The 16232-nt window shown below is 44.0% G+C and overlaps 2 long non-coding RNA genes across 2 annotated transcripts; one reads left to right on the top strand and one right to left on the bottom strand.

The window, feature by feature from the left end:
• Nucleotides 1-889: 889 nt before the first annotated feature.
• On the bottom strand, nt 890-12863 carry LOC109323567. The gene is made up of 3 exons (XR_002104697.1): nt 12853-12863; nt 6440-6445; nt 890-990 (listed from the first exon to the last, which is right to left on the bottom strand). It is a non-coding gene; the product is annotated as an uncharacterized LOC109323567 (long non-coding RNA).
• On the top strand, nt 4535-16046 carry LOC109323566. The gene is made up of 3 exons (XR_002104696.1): nt 4535-4677; nt 11592-11594; nt 16035-16046. It is a non-coding gene; the product is annotated as an uncharacterized LOC109323566 (long non-coding RNA).
• Nucleotides 16047-16232: the final 186 nt, after the last annotated feature.

The raw sequence follows: 16232 nt of genomic DNA, 5'->3' as shown, positions 1-16232 counted from the left end.
CCTTACAGGAAAAAGACCACGTGGGCTTCCTTGTTTCCAGTTCAAGGATGCTTGGAACAGAAATACAAAGCCAGCGAACATTGAGTCAAATGACTGAGATAAAATTGCCGAGGATCAAAGAGCTTAGACTTTTAGGGAAAGAAGAGCCAACATGCAGAGGAAAGAAGAAACCTCAGTAAGGATCCCACACCACATTCAAGATTGTTTGTTACTAACTTCAAATGTGATGAGAGTAGAAAGGACTGTCATTCAGGAATTGGGCTCTACATCCACACTTGCAGATGTTCAGTGAGCTGATGCCTCACTTGGCACAATTCTAATGCCTTATGACAGGGGTTGTCAGCCGGGGGCACACGTACCCCCAGGGATAATTGAGAACGCCCTAGGGGGGATGTGCAGGTGGGGACAGAGTGCCACCATGCACCATCCCACACAGACTCTGCCTGCCTGGCTGGACACACAGGGTGGGGGAAGGTCATATGGGTACACTGCTCCCCATCCAGCTACTGGGGGTACACTGACCCAAAAAGTTTGAAAACCCCACCTTATGAAACAGACAGATACCTACTACTACTACATGTCCATATGGTCCTTTAAGAAACTTAACACAGATGCCATTTTTTTCCTTTACCTGTAATGATTTTAAATAATGGGTAGATAATCTTCATACAGCATGGGATGACTAGGAACCACCAATGGAATGCAGGCATAAAATAGGTAAACAATCCTAGGATGTATTGGCCAATGTACTTCCAGTGGAGCTAGAAAAAGTATTAACGTTGGTGTGACCTTGCCTAGAAGAGTACCAACAATTCTGATTGCATTTTTGGTTGTAGCCATGTTGGTCTAAGGACAGGCAAGGTTCTTTGAGTAGATGTGATATCTTTTATTAGACCAGTTGAGTAGTTGGAAAAAAGTTCTTGGCAGGCTTTTGGGCACAGTCACCCTTCTTCAGGCATAGGGAGTCTTTGGTGGTCTGAGACTCCAATTCTGCCAATCAAGCCAAATTAATTCAAATGGAAACAAGTGTTGCCAAAAAAGGGCAACACCATTGCTTTTCCAAAAACTAAATAAAAACATACACTGAGAGTTTCTTTTGCAGTGTAGTATGACACTACCATTTGGTTGCTGGTTTAAGTTGTTAAAGCATATTAACAGGGGATTATTACTGCTACCCACACACTGTAGAGGATCGCTCAGAAATGTTTTACTAAGGAGCCCCGTAAGTAATAACAGTAGAACGCTTTGGGAATATGAATGATAGTTCTTTAAATGGTCCAATCTAATTAAAGTTTAAAAACATGAAATTTACATGGTGCAGTGTAAGGAGGAAAAAATATTAATCTAATTGCTTATCTCTTGATTCCCATGCCTCGCTTCATTCAAGCAACTAAAATGTATCTTCCATTTTAGAAGAAACATTGTTCAGATCCTTAAAAGGCAAATTTCTTGTTGTCATTAATGGAGCCTCGTGTTTTTCCTAGTATAATGGTTATTACTGAACAAATTATGTACAAGAAGGATCCATTTTCTATTAGTTACATGGAGTGTTAGAATGCCATTTGGAATCACATGGATAAAACCCTGGATAAAAACTTTGAAAGATCCTGTTTACTTATGAGATAAAACAGAGTGGTAGATGTTCATGTTTTCTGATGCCATGTGTGCTCAATGTTTGATTCTCATAATTAACCACCATCTTGAGTAGAATTTTTAGTGATGAGGTGCCTGCAACTTCTCTGTATTTCTGTGCCAATCCATTTGTTTTGATTGGCATTAAACTAGATCAGGGAGGGCAATTATTTTGGCTGGAGGACTGCTTAACAGGTTTTGGTGAGCTGTCAAGGGCCACAAGGGTAGCCCTGCTCTTTGACAAGCATCCTACGCCTTAGTCGTCATCTTGGGAGTGGAAGTCCCACTCTTAACCTATGACCTTTGCCATCAGAAGTCCCTCTCCTTGCCCCTGGAAGTACTCTTTTTTGGGAAGAGGGGTTGCCATCTTAGAACCAGAAAAAAAATTATATGCTAAAAATCAAACATCCATAATAATATATTTAAATTTAATTTAAAAAAATTTTTTGTCCTGATTTGTGTGTTTGTGCTGGACATATAGAAGTAATTTCATAATAGCTCAAAATGAAGTCTTACTCGTGTCTATTGTGTGGGGTATGGAGGGGGATGGCAGGTATAGGTGGGTGGACATGGGGTTTGTGGGCAGATGTGGGGTGTGTGGAGGGGGAGAGTGGCTGGATGTGTGTGTGGTGGGGTATGTGTGTGCAGCAATAAGCAGGGCTCTCCCTGGAGGTGTGCGGGTATGTGTGTAGGTACAGTATTTGTGAGGTGTGTGAGTGTGTGTGGGAGAAGGTGTGTTTGTGGGGGAGGGTTTGAGGGTATGTGGGGTGTGTATGGGAGCCTCCCTGTGTGCGCCCCCCTGAGCTCGTCAGCCCCCACCCTGCAGCAACCCAGAGTCCACATGCTCTGTGGCACCTCCCTGCCAGCACCAGCAGCCACAGCCCCAGCACACCCTGTGCTCGCTTCTCACCACCCAGCTGTGGTATGTCCTGCCACTCCTGGTGATGCAGCGGGACAGGGGTGGTTTCTTCCAGCTGATGCTGCTGACCCCAGTTTTTTCTACATACCTTGAGGTATGTAAAAGTTTTTTCTACAAACCTTGAGGTAGCAGGCGTGGCTTGTGAACTCTGGGGCACATGGAGCATCCCACAGGAGAGCGGGGACGGAGTGGGGGGAGGCTCCACATGCTCAGCAGCAAACCCAGAAGTGGACTGGAAGAAGTTCCAGTCCACATCTGGGTCTGCCAGGGAGCACTCTGGGGCCCCCTGTGCCTCCCCAGCTCGGTGATCAGCCACCGAGTGACCCTGGATGCTCCCCACCTCAGACCCAGGAAGCACCAGTCACCGAGCCAGACGGATGCGGAGGGGGGGCCTCATGCTCCCTGGCAGACCCAGAAGTGGACTGGAAGTGTATCTGGTCCACTTCTGGGTCTGCTGCTGAGTACACTGGGAAGCCCCCTACACTCCTGTGGGATGCTCCATGTGCCCCCAGCATCTCAGCATTCACGAGACCCTGCTATCTAGAGGTATGTTAAAAAAAACAAAAACATTTAAAGATGTCTCTAAGTCTGAATCTTTCTGAATCTCTCTGAATTGATTCAAAAGGGTTCCAATTCAACTCAGAGAGATTAAAGGGTTTTCTGATTCAATTTGGATTTGGAGATTTGGCCACCAAATCAGGCTGAATCTGTGCCGAACTGAATCAGGGACTGAAGCTTCACACAGCCCTATTAGGTATTTCATAGCATCTTTGTAATTTTAGTTTTTTCTCAAAATTCTGCAGTAGGTGTTATCAGATTGATATTGACAAAATTTCTTCTGTAACTCCCTAGGCTCTCTTTCTTACGCTTTCTCATTATATGCACTCTATCACTGCAGGCATTTCCTCTAAAATGTAAGGTTGCTCAAACTGTTTCTTTATTTTTCTTCTCTTTGTATTGTTGATACAGACTGTTAGCTACATGTACTTTGTAGTGGTATTAATTTATAGAACAGACATGATTTCTATTGTACAGCTAACTGAACAATGGGAGAACAAACTAGAGGCACTCCTGGGGTTAGCTGGCTGGACTGAAGAGTGTTAGAAAAAGAAAGAAATTAATAAAGGGGAATCTTCAGGAAGGAAGACATTGTAATAGGCCAGAAATGAAATAGGATACATACCTAATAGTATGAGCATGGGCATACTATTTACTAAATAAATAAATAAATTTACTTACTTTAATTACTAAAGGGGTATAAGCAGAGAGAAAAGTTGTCTGAGGTAGACTTTCTTGAATAAGATGGCTTTCTTGAATAAGGTGGCCTTTGGTACATAGAAGATGGGCTATTAAGGCCAAGTACTCGGAGGTGTTAGGGAGAGGTTAAATCAATTCAAAATGGTTGCCCAGTATCAGGAAAGTCAGGATGGGGGGAGCTAGCCAGGGGGTTGGGGGTCTTCAGGGGATTGGGGGGAGGCGCAACCCATGGATGGGGTAAGGAGGGCAGCCGTGACCCATGCGGGGTAGAGGGGGCAGGCACAAGCCATGGGTGGGGTGAAAGGGAAGATGCAACCCACGGGTGAGATGGTGAGATTTGCTGGGGTTCCCTCACAACGAACCTACACCCCTATCCCTCCCACCCCTTCCTGCACCAGGAATTAATTGTTCAGCTCCAGCAGCAGCAAATGCTGATAAAAGCGGCTGCACAAAAAATGCTGCTTGTAGGATGGAGGTTGAGAGGGCTGGCTCAGAGCAGGAGCAACAAGGGGTTGGGAGGGGGCAAAAAATACACCAGTGCAAGGGGAGTAGGGATTGAAAAGAGCAACCCTGGGACTGGGGCCAGTGGCTGGGTTTCCCCAACCCCTGGGACTGTGCAGGACAAGTGGACAGCAGTTCCATACACCAGTTTGACCTAAATCGAGTAAGTCTGATACTACGTAGATCCAGGTTTATCTTAAAACAAGTTCTGCAATTTTTACACTGGTTTGTTTTACACTACTTCTGGACAGTTACAGGTTTAAACTGATCACCAGTCACTAAGACCGGGTCTGTAAGTGTAAGATCAGCACTAGGATGAGCTAAGTTTAAGTCAGATGGCCATTTTGAACCCAATTTAACCTCCCCAAGTACCTTTACAAAGCTAAATGATTTGTGTAGCTGTTACTTACTATATACCTCATCAAGACGCAAACAGTAGTTGGAAGTGTAGGTAGCAATATTGGTCTGTAATTATAGAAGGCTGGACAGGCATCTGGCTGGAGTCATCTGACCCCAGCACTCTTTTCTCCCTAGGCAGGGGGTCAAACTCGATAATCTGTTGAGGTCTCCTCTGACCCTAGCATCTATGAATCTATGATTGTTCTGACAGACACCTTTGCATTCAGTATAAAGGGAGACTGTGATGGTATGTGGGCTATTTCTTTAAATCTACAGCAAAAAGTCATGTATGGGGAAGCTGGGAAACATTCCAACCTGGGAAGCAAAGCAAGACTGAGCAACTTAGGGAAGGATAATACTCTTTCTTTATTCTGCTAAAATTCCTTTCATTGCTTAAAGAAAGCATTAGAATTTTTGCCCCTGTAGACCTAGAAGTGAGTGTATTTGTATAAATTTGAGTGAGGAGTTTGTATAGGTAGCTGAAAGGAGATGCCAGTCTGTTTCTGCCTACTGTACTTTAAATGCAGAGGAGACCCCTTCCCTCTGCAAGGCAACTGCCATTTTTTTCTCAGTTCAGATTTAGAATGATACGGGCTGAGTATGATGATGTAAGTCTCCTAAAGCATGAAATGTAACATAAAAAAAAAGACAAGATAAAGAAAATAAAAATATTATTAGAGTAAGATACTAGACTTATGGCTAATGTATCATCACTTAGCTGTGGAAGAGAAGTACAAGTGAAAAATGAAGAATTCAGGTCAAGAAGAATCCTAGAATTTCAGGAAAGCTATCCTTTCAATGAAAACAGAAACATAACATCATTTTCTGGAACTGAGCAGTACAAGAACATGTGATTAAGCTTTTTAATACACTGAAAAAACAGGTAAGCAGTATTATGGGAATAAGCACCAAAATTCAGTAACAGACAGTTAAAAACAAGGAAGCAGCCTATAAAAAGTTTCTGTAATTCTTTTTGGTAACACTGTATTAAAGGTACATGGAATAAAATAGTTAATAAAAATCAATATATTTTTAATAAAAGGCTGTTAATTGATAAGCAGTTGTTATGCTTCCAGTTGATCCATAGGTTGTCTGAAACACTGGTTTACAACTATCTATATAGCACCTTCTACTTTTGTGTTTGTACTAGTCTGAACACATAATACTCATCTACAGTATGTCTATAACTTCTATTGATTATTTTTAGCAGTTTTTATAGCTGTTTAGATGTAAAATGCTAATACAGGTTTTGCTGTATATGCTTGTTCAATGTCTCAGCAAAAGCAATAGTAAAAGAGGATATTGGAACTTCCAGAAACAACTGGAAGTGCCACCTGTGCAGCACTTCAATCAGTTAATTAGCACAAACTAAGTTAAACTGTGTCAAGCTTCAAATAAATCTGTGCCAATGAACATAATTACCTTTGGAGAGTTCAGTAGAACTTTCTGATACGTTCTCATTTTCTTTTTTCAAAAACATTTTGGTGGCACATGGACATGTAAATCATAGTGGAAAATTCTTGCCTGTCAACTGAAATTCATAGGTGCTGAACAAAGGGATTTTTCTGTGGCATTCCTGGATAATAGTTGCTATTTGTATACAGGTTTCCCTTGCTTTATGTGGGTTTTATATGTGCGAATTTGCTCTTATGCAATGACCCTTTTTATACCAAAACATGGTTATATGCAAAATAAATTCACTCTTATGCTATCAGTGTGGTGGAAGCCCACAATCAGCTGCTTTGTGTGGTGCATTGTGGGACTGATGTGCACCAAAATATAGTCTCCCGTGTGAATCTGTGTTCCTCACTCGTCCACAACACGTTTCTGTAGTTGCCATCCCCATTATGGTAACGTTCACCACCACCCTGTGTTTGTGTGTACTGTCTGCTGTTGGAGAGTACCAAAATTTTCTTGTCAAAGTGGTAGAAATGGGTCTGGGGGTCGAGGTCATGGAATGTATACCTATTTATTACATTGTAAAGTGGGTTCCCTTTATGCAAATTTGAGTTATGCGCCACTTTCCAGGAACATAGGTACAGCATAAAGCGAGGGAAACCTGTACTGCAGTATTGTCCTGCTTGTCAACGTGGGAGTAATTGGTTACAAGAAATATGCATCTGATTTTGAATTTAAAATGCCACAACTTGTGATTTTTAAATTAGAGCTTCTAAATCAGGAAGAGGCAGGGAGCCCAGATTCCCAGTGGCAAAACCCCCAAAGCCGCTGTTAGGTGTCAGAAAGCTACTATCTTTGCCCTATTCATTGCCTTTTGCTCCTTGGCAGCTCCTCTGTTAACCAGCTGTAGCATTGCAAGGGAAGGAAAGGAGAGTACCTCTGATTGCTGCATCACCTGTTCGCATTGAGCTGAAGAAGGGAGAATATGATGGAGCTTTGAATAGCTCTGCCTAAGCTTAAAGGTCTGCCTAGAAAAGGAAAGCTCCTTTCCTGTGCAACAGGAATATGCAGAAGAAGAGAACCCAGGTGAAGCAAAAAACAGCAATCACTCACAGCTCCCTGATTCACCTGGGGGACAGTGGGTTGTTACAGTTTGGCCAGCTGGCAACAATCCCCTAGGACCTTATATCAGCTGGGGACAGCCACAACAGTACATATTCCCTCCTCGACTCTGACATGTGCTTTCTTCTACACAGCTCCTAGTGCAGGGACTTAGAGCCTCAGCCACACTGAGTTTATGCCTGTTGGGAATTCTCCTATGTTTGCACAAAACTTGGCAACAGTTAGGCAGCTGCTGTGCAGAGACTACTGTCTATCATGCTGACCTATATAGGTTTTATTGTTTTCTTGTGCTTCCCGGTCTGCCTGTTGCATCCACCTATTGTATTTCATGTTTTACCTGAACTGGAAACTCTTCAGGGCAGGAACAGTCTCTTTATTATGCTTCTGTCCAATACGCAGCATGGCTTCAGCACAATACAAGTATTAATAATAGGGGGATACCCAGCAGGGGACCTAAAGCTGGCTTTCACTCGTTCTGTGATGAGTGAACAATACAAAGGGAGTAAGAAGCAAGGTAGAGAGTCTGCACCTAAATTACTGTTTGTAGCAACACCCTAACCTTTTGGATGCGTTTGTCCTCTGGCTGAACAGAATAGGCACCACTGATGTGGTGGATCTGATTTGGATTTTATGGACTTCCAACCACTTTCTAGTATTTCTACATGTGCTATTTTCACTTATTATACCTAGGAGCGTGCTATATCACATGTTTATGGATGCAGGGATTATTATTATGTGGGATGATGAAAATTCACATAGGAGAGCTTTTCCAAATATCTTTTGTGGGTAATACATTTAAGGAAGAATCTTAGAAATCTTTTTGTTAGCTGGCAGCAATGGAACTCATCTTAAATTGGTTTAATTTGCCTTTCATACTGGCACTGCACCAGGACAATTCACAAAGGACTAGATTAGACACTGAGAGTACAGTGAATGTAGTTAGAAGAGGGAATTACTTAATCCAGAAATGGCAAGTCCAACCTTTACTACTGCTAAACTGTGTCACAGTGAAATATGGTGCATCTACAGGAACCCTTTAATGTGCTTTAGGCTAATCTAATGTGCAGTAAAGCATCAACACCTACATGTGCACAACATTTACTGCACATTAAATTTGTCTAATGCAGTGTTTGCTAGTACCAACACATACAGGTACTAGATCAATGGCACATTAACTAAAGCAAAGTAGCCCATGTGTAGACACTGATGTTCAGTGCAAACTGTGCCTGATCAGCCCTCCTGCTTGGGGCAGAGCCATGTGGCTGACAGTTTCTCCAGCTATGTGTCAGGGGCAGCTCGTTGGCTGTCCCAGGTTGGCCTCCAGAGCCCTGGCCTGACCTCTGGGGCCATGCCAGCTGCTGAATGCCCCTGGCACCGTGCACCAAGCCTCACCAGTGTGAGCACATGCCAGATGCAGCAGCTCTGCGGACCCTGGCTCTGTCTCCTGGGGCCCATAATAGCAACTGCTTGCTCTGTGGGCTCCATACCCCACCAGTGTGGGTGCATGCTGAGCCCTGCAGCCCCACAGACCCCAGCTCTGCTCCCCAGGACTCCACATGGACAGAGACAACTCTTGGCACCTGCAGCCCTGGCCTGACCCCGCAAAACCCCTGATAGCAGCTGCCATGGTGGCCTCCCTGACACTGGACACAGCATCTCAGGGCCCCAACTGGATAGAACAGGAAACTATGGACCTCATTGCAATCTGGAGTGATGCAGAGGTCCAGTGGCAGTTTGGCCTTGCCACCAGGGCAAATGCACACATGTATGTGGCTATGTCAGAGCTCAACTGGGAGCATGACCACCAGCACTTCAGCCACTAGTGCCATGTGAAGGTCAAGGCCCAGTGGGTCCAAGTGATGGACCATAATCGTCACTCTGGAGCTGCCCACAGGTCCATGCCCTTCATATAGCAACTGAAATGGATCCTGGGCCTGACGGACCCTGGCAAGCCCCCCCACCTATATTCAAGCATATGTGGCCTGCTAGAGCCTGAGGAACAGCCCAGCAAGGAGGAGGACTCAGCAGGGCCCCTCAGCAGACCAGCACCAGGTCCCACTACACTCCCCTGCCACTGCTTCACTTGGCAGTTCGAGCAGCTTGGGACACCACCTGTCCCACCAACTGTAGCAGCACACACAAAGCCAGGAGGATTGGCTGGGGATGGCCTCAACAGTGAGCAGCTCCAGCTTCTCCTGGGAAGGGGCCACACCATTGCCCGGGCAGCCAGGTGCCAGGTCTCCATGCCCTGGGGCACCACAGGCAGCTGGACCATGTCACCCCATCCAGGGACAAAGTCCAATTGCTGGGAGCACCTGCCATGCCCATTTGGTAAGCCACACACAAAGAAGAGGACCAGAAGAGAAGAGGGTACCGCAGCCACCCATGCCTACACCAGCTCACCCACTCACCCCTGGGCTGCATGCCTGGAGCCAGGGGCCCTGCATGGGGGGGCTAGGAGTTTCTCTCCTGCCATCACTGGCCCAGCCCTCACCACCCCCCCCCCCGTAACGTGCAAGGGGCTGGGGAGAGGAGGGGGTTGTTCAGGATTCACAGATTCACAGAAGTTTAGGACTGGAAGGGACCTCATGAGATGATTGGGTCCAGCCCCCCTGCTCTGGGCAGGAAAGACTGCTGGGGTCAAATAACCCCAGCAGGCTGCGTTTCGAGTCTCCTTTTGAAGACCTCCAGGGTAGGTGCCTGCTGGGAGTCTATTCCAGGACTTTTCTGAGCAGCCAGTGGGCTCCCAGCTAGCAGCCAGGGGACTGTCACATGCAGGGAAACCTGTTGATGGTCGTGGTAATCTCAGCTGCAGGGGTTACACACTCTTGGCATAGCCACAGATACCCCTCCAGGTAGTGGTGCATATTACAGGGAAACACGGGCTTGTTTGGGGCACCATCAAAGCTTAGGGTCCCAAGGTAGGTTCTCAGCTTTGCCTGGGGCATCATGGTGATCAGCTAGGTGTAGTGGGTTGGGCATCCCTCAGTGCATTCAGACAGGTTGTCACAGCATGCCTGGGTGACTCTGATCAGGGGCATGCTTAGGGCTCAGGCCATGTGTGGCCCTGGTCTGGGGCGCTGCTCTGGAGAGGGCTGCCAGGATATGGAGGGGCATCACCGTCTCTGCATTGCAGCCAACTGGGAGTCCCTCACTCTGAGAATCCCAGCACTGTTGGTCCAGTGGCATGGGAACAAACTTCCCTGGCTTGTAGGGAGGAGAAGGCGGAGAGTTGTTCTGGAGCTTCTGTGTCAGCTTCTGGCAAGAGCCAGCCCTGGCCCAGCCTGGGTTGGAGATGGGGGAAGCAGGCTGCCTGCAGCAAGTGGTAAGGGGCCCACCTGCCCCTGCTGTGGGAGCAGGGAGGGAGGGTTTGGCCAGCAGCCACCTGTGTAAGGGCCCTCCTGGCCAACTTACTATGGTCCCTGGGCACCTGTGTACACACAGCCCCCAAACTAAAGCTGGGCAGCACACAGCCCGTCAGTACAGTGCACATTATCTATGATACAGTGCATCCCCCTGCCCCTGCCAGCCTGAGGTTGCTTTTGTGTCCTCTGCCAGTCCAGGGCTAACACCCAGGCAGCTGCAACTGGAGCCTGGAGCTCCCCTTGGCTGTTGTAGGGGGGCAGAGCAGGGCAGGAGCAGCACTGTACCTGACGGCTCCCATTGGGCACAGATCTGCACCTGACAGAGTGCACATGTAGACACATTCCCAACCAAAGCTTAATGTGCCTGAATTTGCTGCACAGTAACATTCAAGCACACTAATTGCATGTGTAGATGCACCCACTGATGCCAAAATACTGTTGTGACTGTAGCACCGTTAATAATGTAGAGATGACGGGGAGGGGTGTTTTTTGAAGAGCAGAGTACCCCCAGTATAGTAGGATTCGATGGGAGCTACAGGTTCTGGGAAGTATGCAGGATGAAAATCTTCAAATGTTAACAATTTCTCATTGCAGTTTTGATTTTTTAAAAAAAGTCTGCATTTCTAAATTATCTATTATCAACAAATCCAAAAATTAAGTATTCAAAGTCTGATTCTTCACTGCATTACCACTGGATTATGAAGCTTCTTGATTGTAGGCATTGGCTGCTACCAATTTTAAATGGTAGCTATTAGTTAATTTTAGATACATTTATGGTGACAGACATATGAATACTGTACAGTTATTCATATCTTAATACTCACAATATCTATGTTTTACAGGTTGGGGAACTGAGGCACATGGTAAATTAAGTGAAGTAGCCAAGGTTGTACCTAAAGCCTATCATAAAACAGGAACCAAACCAAAATGTCCTCAATTTCATTCTAGTAGCCCTACCTAGTAGATAGAGCATTCTTGCTACACTAGTTGAAGGTTAGATGGTATAAATGGCTAGACAAAGATCAAGTCAGTGGACCTTCCAGCCCCTGAATACAAATGGATATGTACTAAATAGTGTAAGAGAAAAATAGTGTGGTATTTCAGGTGTGGTTTGTGGGAAAGTAGATCTTGAGAGCTCCACATCTAGGACTGAAAACACAGAGCTTCCAGTGAAGCTCTAAGATGCATTCACCTCACCATTTTTGATATATTAAAACAATCAGTTATGTTTTTATTGTGTCTTTCTCTAAGTTCCTTAGAGGTTTGTTATCCTACTTTCTTACACAGTGAAAAGAAAGGCAGCATCCTATGATTTTCCAATTACTCTATCTGCAGAACAGTCTGACCACTTTGTTTTGTAGCCCATGACAAATGGAAAGGGAGATAGGGAGGAGTTACAGTAGTGATGGACCATGTGTCTTACCAGTGAATCTCTCTGTAGGTTTTTTCAGAGAGAAGATGCTAAGTTATTCAAGATTACATTTTTTTCCATTTTCTTTCCATGCTCACCTCTCAGTTTAACTATTTGATGGTGCATATCGACTGTGACTGTCTTAGACAGACAGAACTATTATGCTGTGCTTCTTTCTTGTTGAATACTATTTAGTACCATGCTAACTGTTGCCAAGATTAGTTATATACTATCTTCTTGGTTTTCCTTTTTTTTTTTTTTTTTAATTAAAGCATAATTCTGAGTTTCAGGAAATCTTTTTTCTAAGTCACACTCTGTTTCATTATGAATAGTGCATTTTTACCTTCCATATAGTGTAATATTCTGAAGAAGAAGAGAAGGAACATTTGAATATGAGTGAAACAAGCTTACACGTTTTAGCTACATTTCTTTTTTAATGTTTCCCTTAGGAAGGGGACAACACAGACATGGCCAAACTGCAGCTTGCAAGCCACATGCAGCTCACCAGCACAGTACTTGCGGCTCTGCCATTTCTCTCAGGACTGCCAGCTCAGGCACCGGGCTGCTGAAGTGGGGGCTGCAGCCATGCAGCTTATCTTGGAGCATGTTTCCCATGGGGAAAATTGGAGTGGCTTAAAGCTTTGGTGGGAGTGGGGAGGTGGTCACCTCCACTCTGGTTTGCTCACCACCTGCCCCCCCCATGCGTGCGCGCGCACACACACGCACACACACACACACACACACACACACACACACTCTAGCTCTCTCTCTCTCTATAGCTCTTGAACTTCCATGGAGGATTGGATGTGGCTCCCAGAGTAAGTAATTATGGCCACCCCTGGGATAACAGAAGCAGAAACCAGGTACTTTAGGCAGTTCCTGGCTCTAAGTCATGGTGCTTAACAGAAAGTGCTATGAGTTAGACAGATCCTCCTGATCCAACAGACATTAGCTGCTGAGACAGGGTGGGAGAGATCAAGCTCCAATTTGGAGCCCCTCCAAGGAGAGAGGCTGTGCATCTGCAGCCTCTTCCCCTAGCTCTATCCCCTCTCTCTTAGTTCCCATGCTGACTCAGGATAGGAGGAGGGAGAAGTCAGGGGAGGGAGGTTCATCCTTATGTAATGAGGGTTCAGATTTTCTCAGGATTAGGTCCTTTTAAAGTGCTTTGCAGCCATGCACTTGTGTGCGGTCATGGCTGTAGAGGGCTTTCAGGGGCCAGATGAGGTGAAAATTGTCACTTTTGTCTGCCACTTTTGTTACTAATTTTGACAGAGGGATCAGTGTTTAAGCATCTTTTTCCCATCCCTCCAGTCCCACAGGAACTGTAAGTGTGATCTCTAAACATTTGGGCTGGAGATAGAGGTCCAAAAAGCCAGAGGTATGCATATGTATAGGGCTACCCCTTATCCTCCCATCATGCTTTTGGGAAGGCTTAAAAGGGATTCATTGGAAGATCAATCCAAATCCTATGGAAGCCCATGGAAATACTATCTTTGACGTCAATAAGCTGTGACTTGGGCTCTGAATTTTACAGCTCTCCCAAGTGCTTGTCCATCGGAATCTATAACTTGGGGCACGAAACTTTCATCTTATTATTTCAAGCTCAGATTCCTACAAACCCACTTCAAACCCTTATACAGAGAGATGTAAAATAATCCAATTGACAGAAGCACATACAAGCAATATTAACTAAACTGTACAAGGTTCTCAGGGGATCAGTGCAGTGTTCAAGTTCTCTTTTCTTGCTTTCTCTGTTTTGAATAATGTTTCAACTCCAGCTCTTGAATGTGGGATTGATAGTGAATCATGAAGAGAGCACCAGTGTCCTTAAGAAGGTAAAAAAGAAACATAAAAGTGCATAAACAATGTGCTAAATGTATCCTAATAATTAAGCAGATATGGTCCAGTGTGAGTCTTAAAACCGAATAGATTGACATTTTTCTATTAATAACGGATTGCCCTTACTGCATATCCTGATTAAAAATAACTGGTTTTTGCTATCAAATAGGAAGATTCCCCTCTCACTAGTGGGGGTTTGTCTTTCTTATTTTAAAAAGACATCAGTGTAACCTTATTTTTTTTTAAATATCTAGGATAGAATTTTCCTTACTGTAGTTATTTTTAAAGAGACCTTAATATAAAATGTAAATTAAATCAGGACACACAACCACACTTACAGCATACACTTTCACTACACCTCATAATGCAGATAATGTACCTGCAATATGATAGGATAACAAAGTGATTTTAGATCTTCTCAACTCATTATGCCAGATAAATCAATGCAGAATAATTTTTCTTTTAATCTTATCAGGCACTTCTCTGTCTGAATGTTGGCCCCTCCCCTCATGCTGGTTTATATCTCCTCACTGCTGTGTGAAAGTGGAGTACCCTATCACTTGCTGTATTTATTTTCTTTCATTCCACCCTGCCTTCTCTCCCACAAAAATACGAGCAAAGCAATGGCTCAGCTTCCTTCAGAATGTCTTACCTGCCTCTACTGTGAAGAGAGTGAGAGAAAGGAAGCAAGAGCAAGCAGATCGTACTGCAGGCTTTTTAATTCAGGCTGTCCCTTTCCTTTAAAACAGTGCAGCCCTCCCTGAACAGCAGGCTGATTGCTTCCATTCAGCCACATTTGGTATGCATGAGCACTACTGCTCCAAGACAGGAGGTTGCTTTCTTAAGGAGGATCAGTGGCTGAGGCAAATCCACTTTGCCAGCCTCCCAACCAAGTTCAAGGAAGCATCTGTCCTACGGAATTGCAGGTGTGGACATGATGAATGCGGGATGTCAAAACTGCAGAGGACCATTTGTTTTATAGGCATTGTAAGGTTTGCAGTTCATTTTCCAGTGGAATTTTTGGGGGGTCATGAGTCAAACTGATGCTCCCCGACCACTGAACTGGACCATTCGGAAGCTATGCCATGCTGCCTTTCTCCCGTCCGTCAGACTTCTGAAGGTATTGTAAAACATTTTTTAAAATGTTTAAACATATCTTCATTCTTTATTGAGACTGCTTCAAATTGTGTTACTGGAGCGAAAATCAAGAACTAGCTTCAACTTTGCTATTTATTATATTTCATGCCATCTAAGAGCTCTTTGAGATTGGAAAAATAACAAAATTCTATCTTTACATTTTAATATGATATGTTTAGCAAAAGTAGAGAGGTTTGAGAGATGTGTAATGCTATGGGAGTGGAGTAGGGGATGATTGGTTCAGTTTCTACTCCAATTCACTATTTCTTAACTTCTAGGGAAGAAACAAAATCAGTTTCTAAGCTGTGTTTCTGTTTTGTGAGAAGTCTTCTGATGTCTGTTACCTGGTGTTATTTAGTGCCCAGAGACCCGTACAGGCATAATACCACTTTTATGCATATCCACATGGAATCTGTGCAAATGAACAATAATTAGCAGAGCTTGTTAAAAGCTGCACATCGCAGTCAGCAGTAAGGGTAGCTGATAATATAGAGTGTCTGTAACTTTCTGATAACCTTTTGGCTTCAAATGAATTTATATGCTTTTTGTTCATAAGTGTTCTTAAAATTACTTGTATAAATGATGATTTAGTGGAATTATATTGAATAGTAAACAACAGATGGGCCTGAAACTCAGAAATTTGCTACAGCACCTGATATTACCACTATGACAGTAAATGCTAATTTAGTCCTTTCTAGGGACATATAGAAAATGAACATTTCTAAACAGTCAACTCTTTGAGAAAAATGCAGGTTACATTGAGGAGAAAGGTCTTGTTTGTTTTGAGAAGCATGTGACTTAATTTGCTTGCATGTGGTCTATACAAGTTTCTGAAGCTATTCTATTTGGCTCTCCATCATTAATAGATTTGTGAAAATTAAATTTGATCCAAGTAGCTCTGTAAGTGGCTCTGTAAATTTAATGTTTCATAGGTTAATTCAGAAATTTAACATTTAATGAACTCTAATGTGTATTCTAGGTAATAGGTCTTTGAATTTAAAGTTTAATATAGCCACTTGATTTTTGTGAGATTAAGTGATAGTTTGAAATGAAGTCTGTTCTTAGAAATTTTGAATGTACTATTGAACATATAATAGCTTACTTCTCTGTTGTATTAAGAAGTACTGCATGTATAATAACTGGTGTATGTGGTTGAACAAACTACTACACTAGTGTTATGGCAGGTATTTGGCAGATCTTGCCAGGAAGGGGCTATCCTAGAAACAATTGCTGTTTTCAGTGGAGGTGTACA

The sequence above is a fragment of the Crocodylus porosus genome, unplaced genomic scaffold, assembly GCF_001723895.1.
Source record: "Crocodylus porosus isolate Cpor-Errol unplaced genomic scaffold, CroPor_comp1, whole genome shotgun sequence".
Taxonomy (NCBI): Eukaryota; Metazoa; Chordata; order Crocodylia; family Crocodylidae; genus Crocodylus; species Crocodylus porosus.
This window is presented reverse-complemented; position numbering and strand designations above follow the sequence as displayed.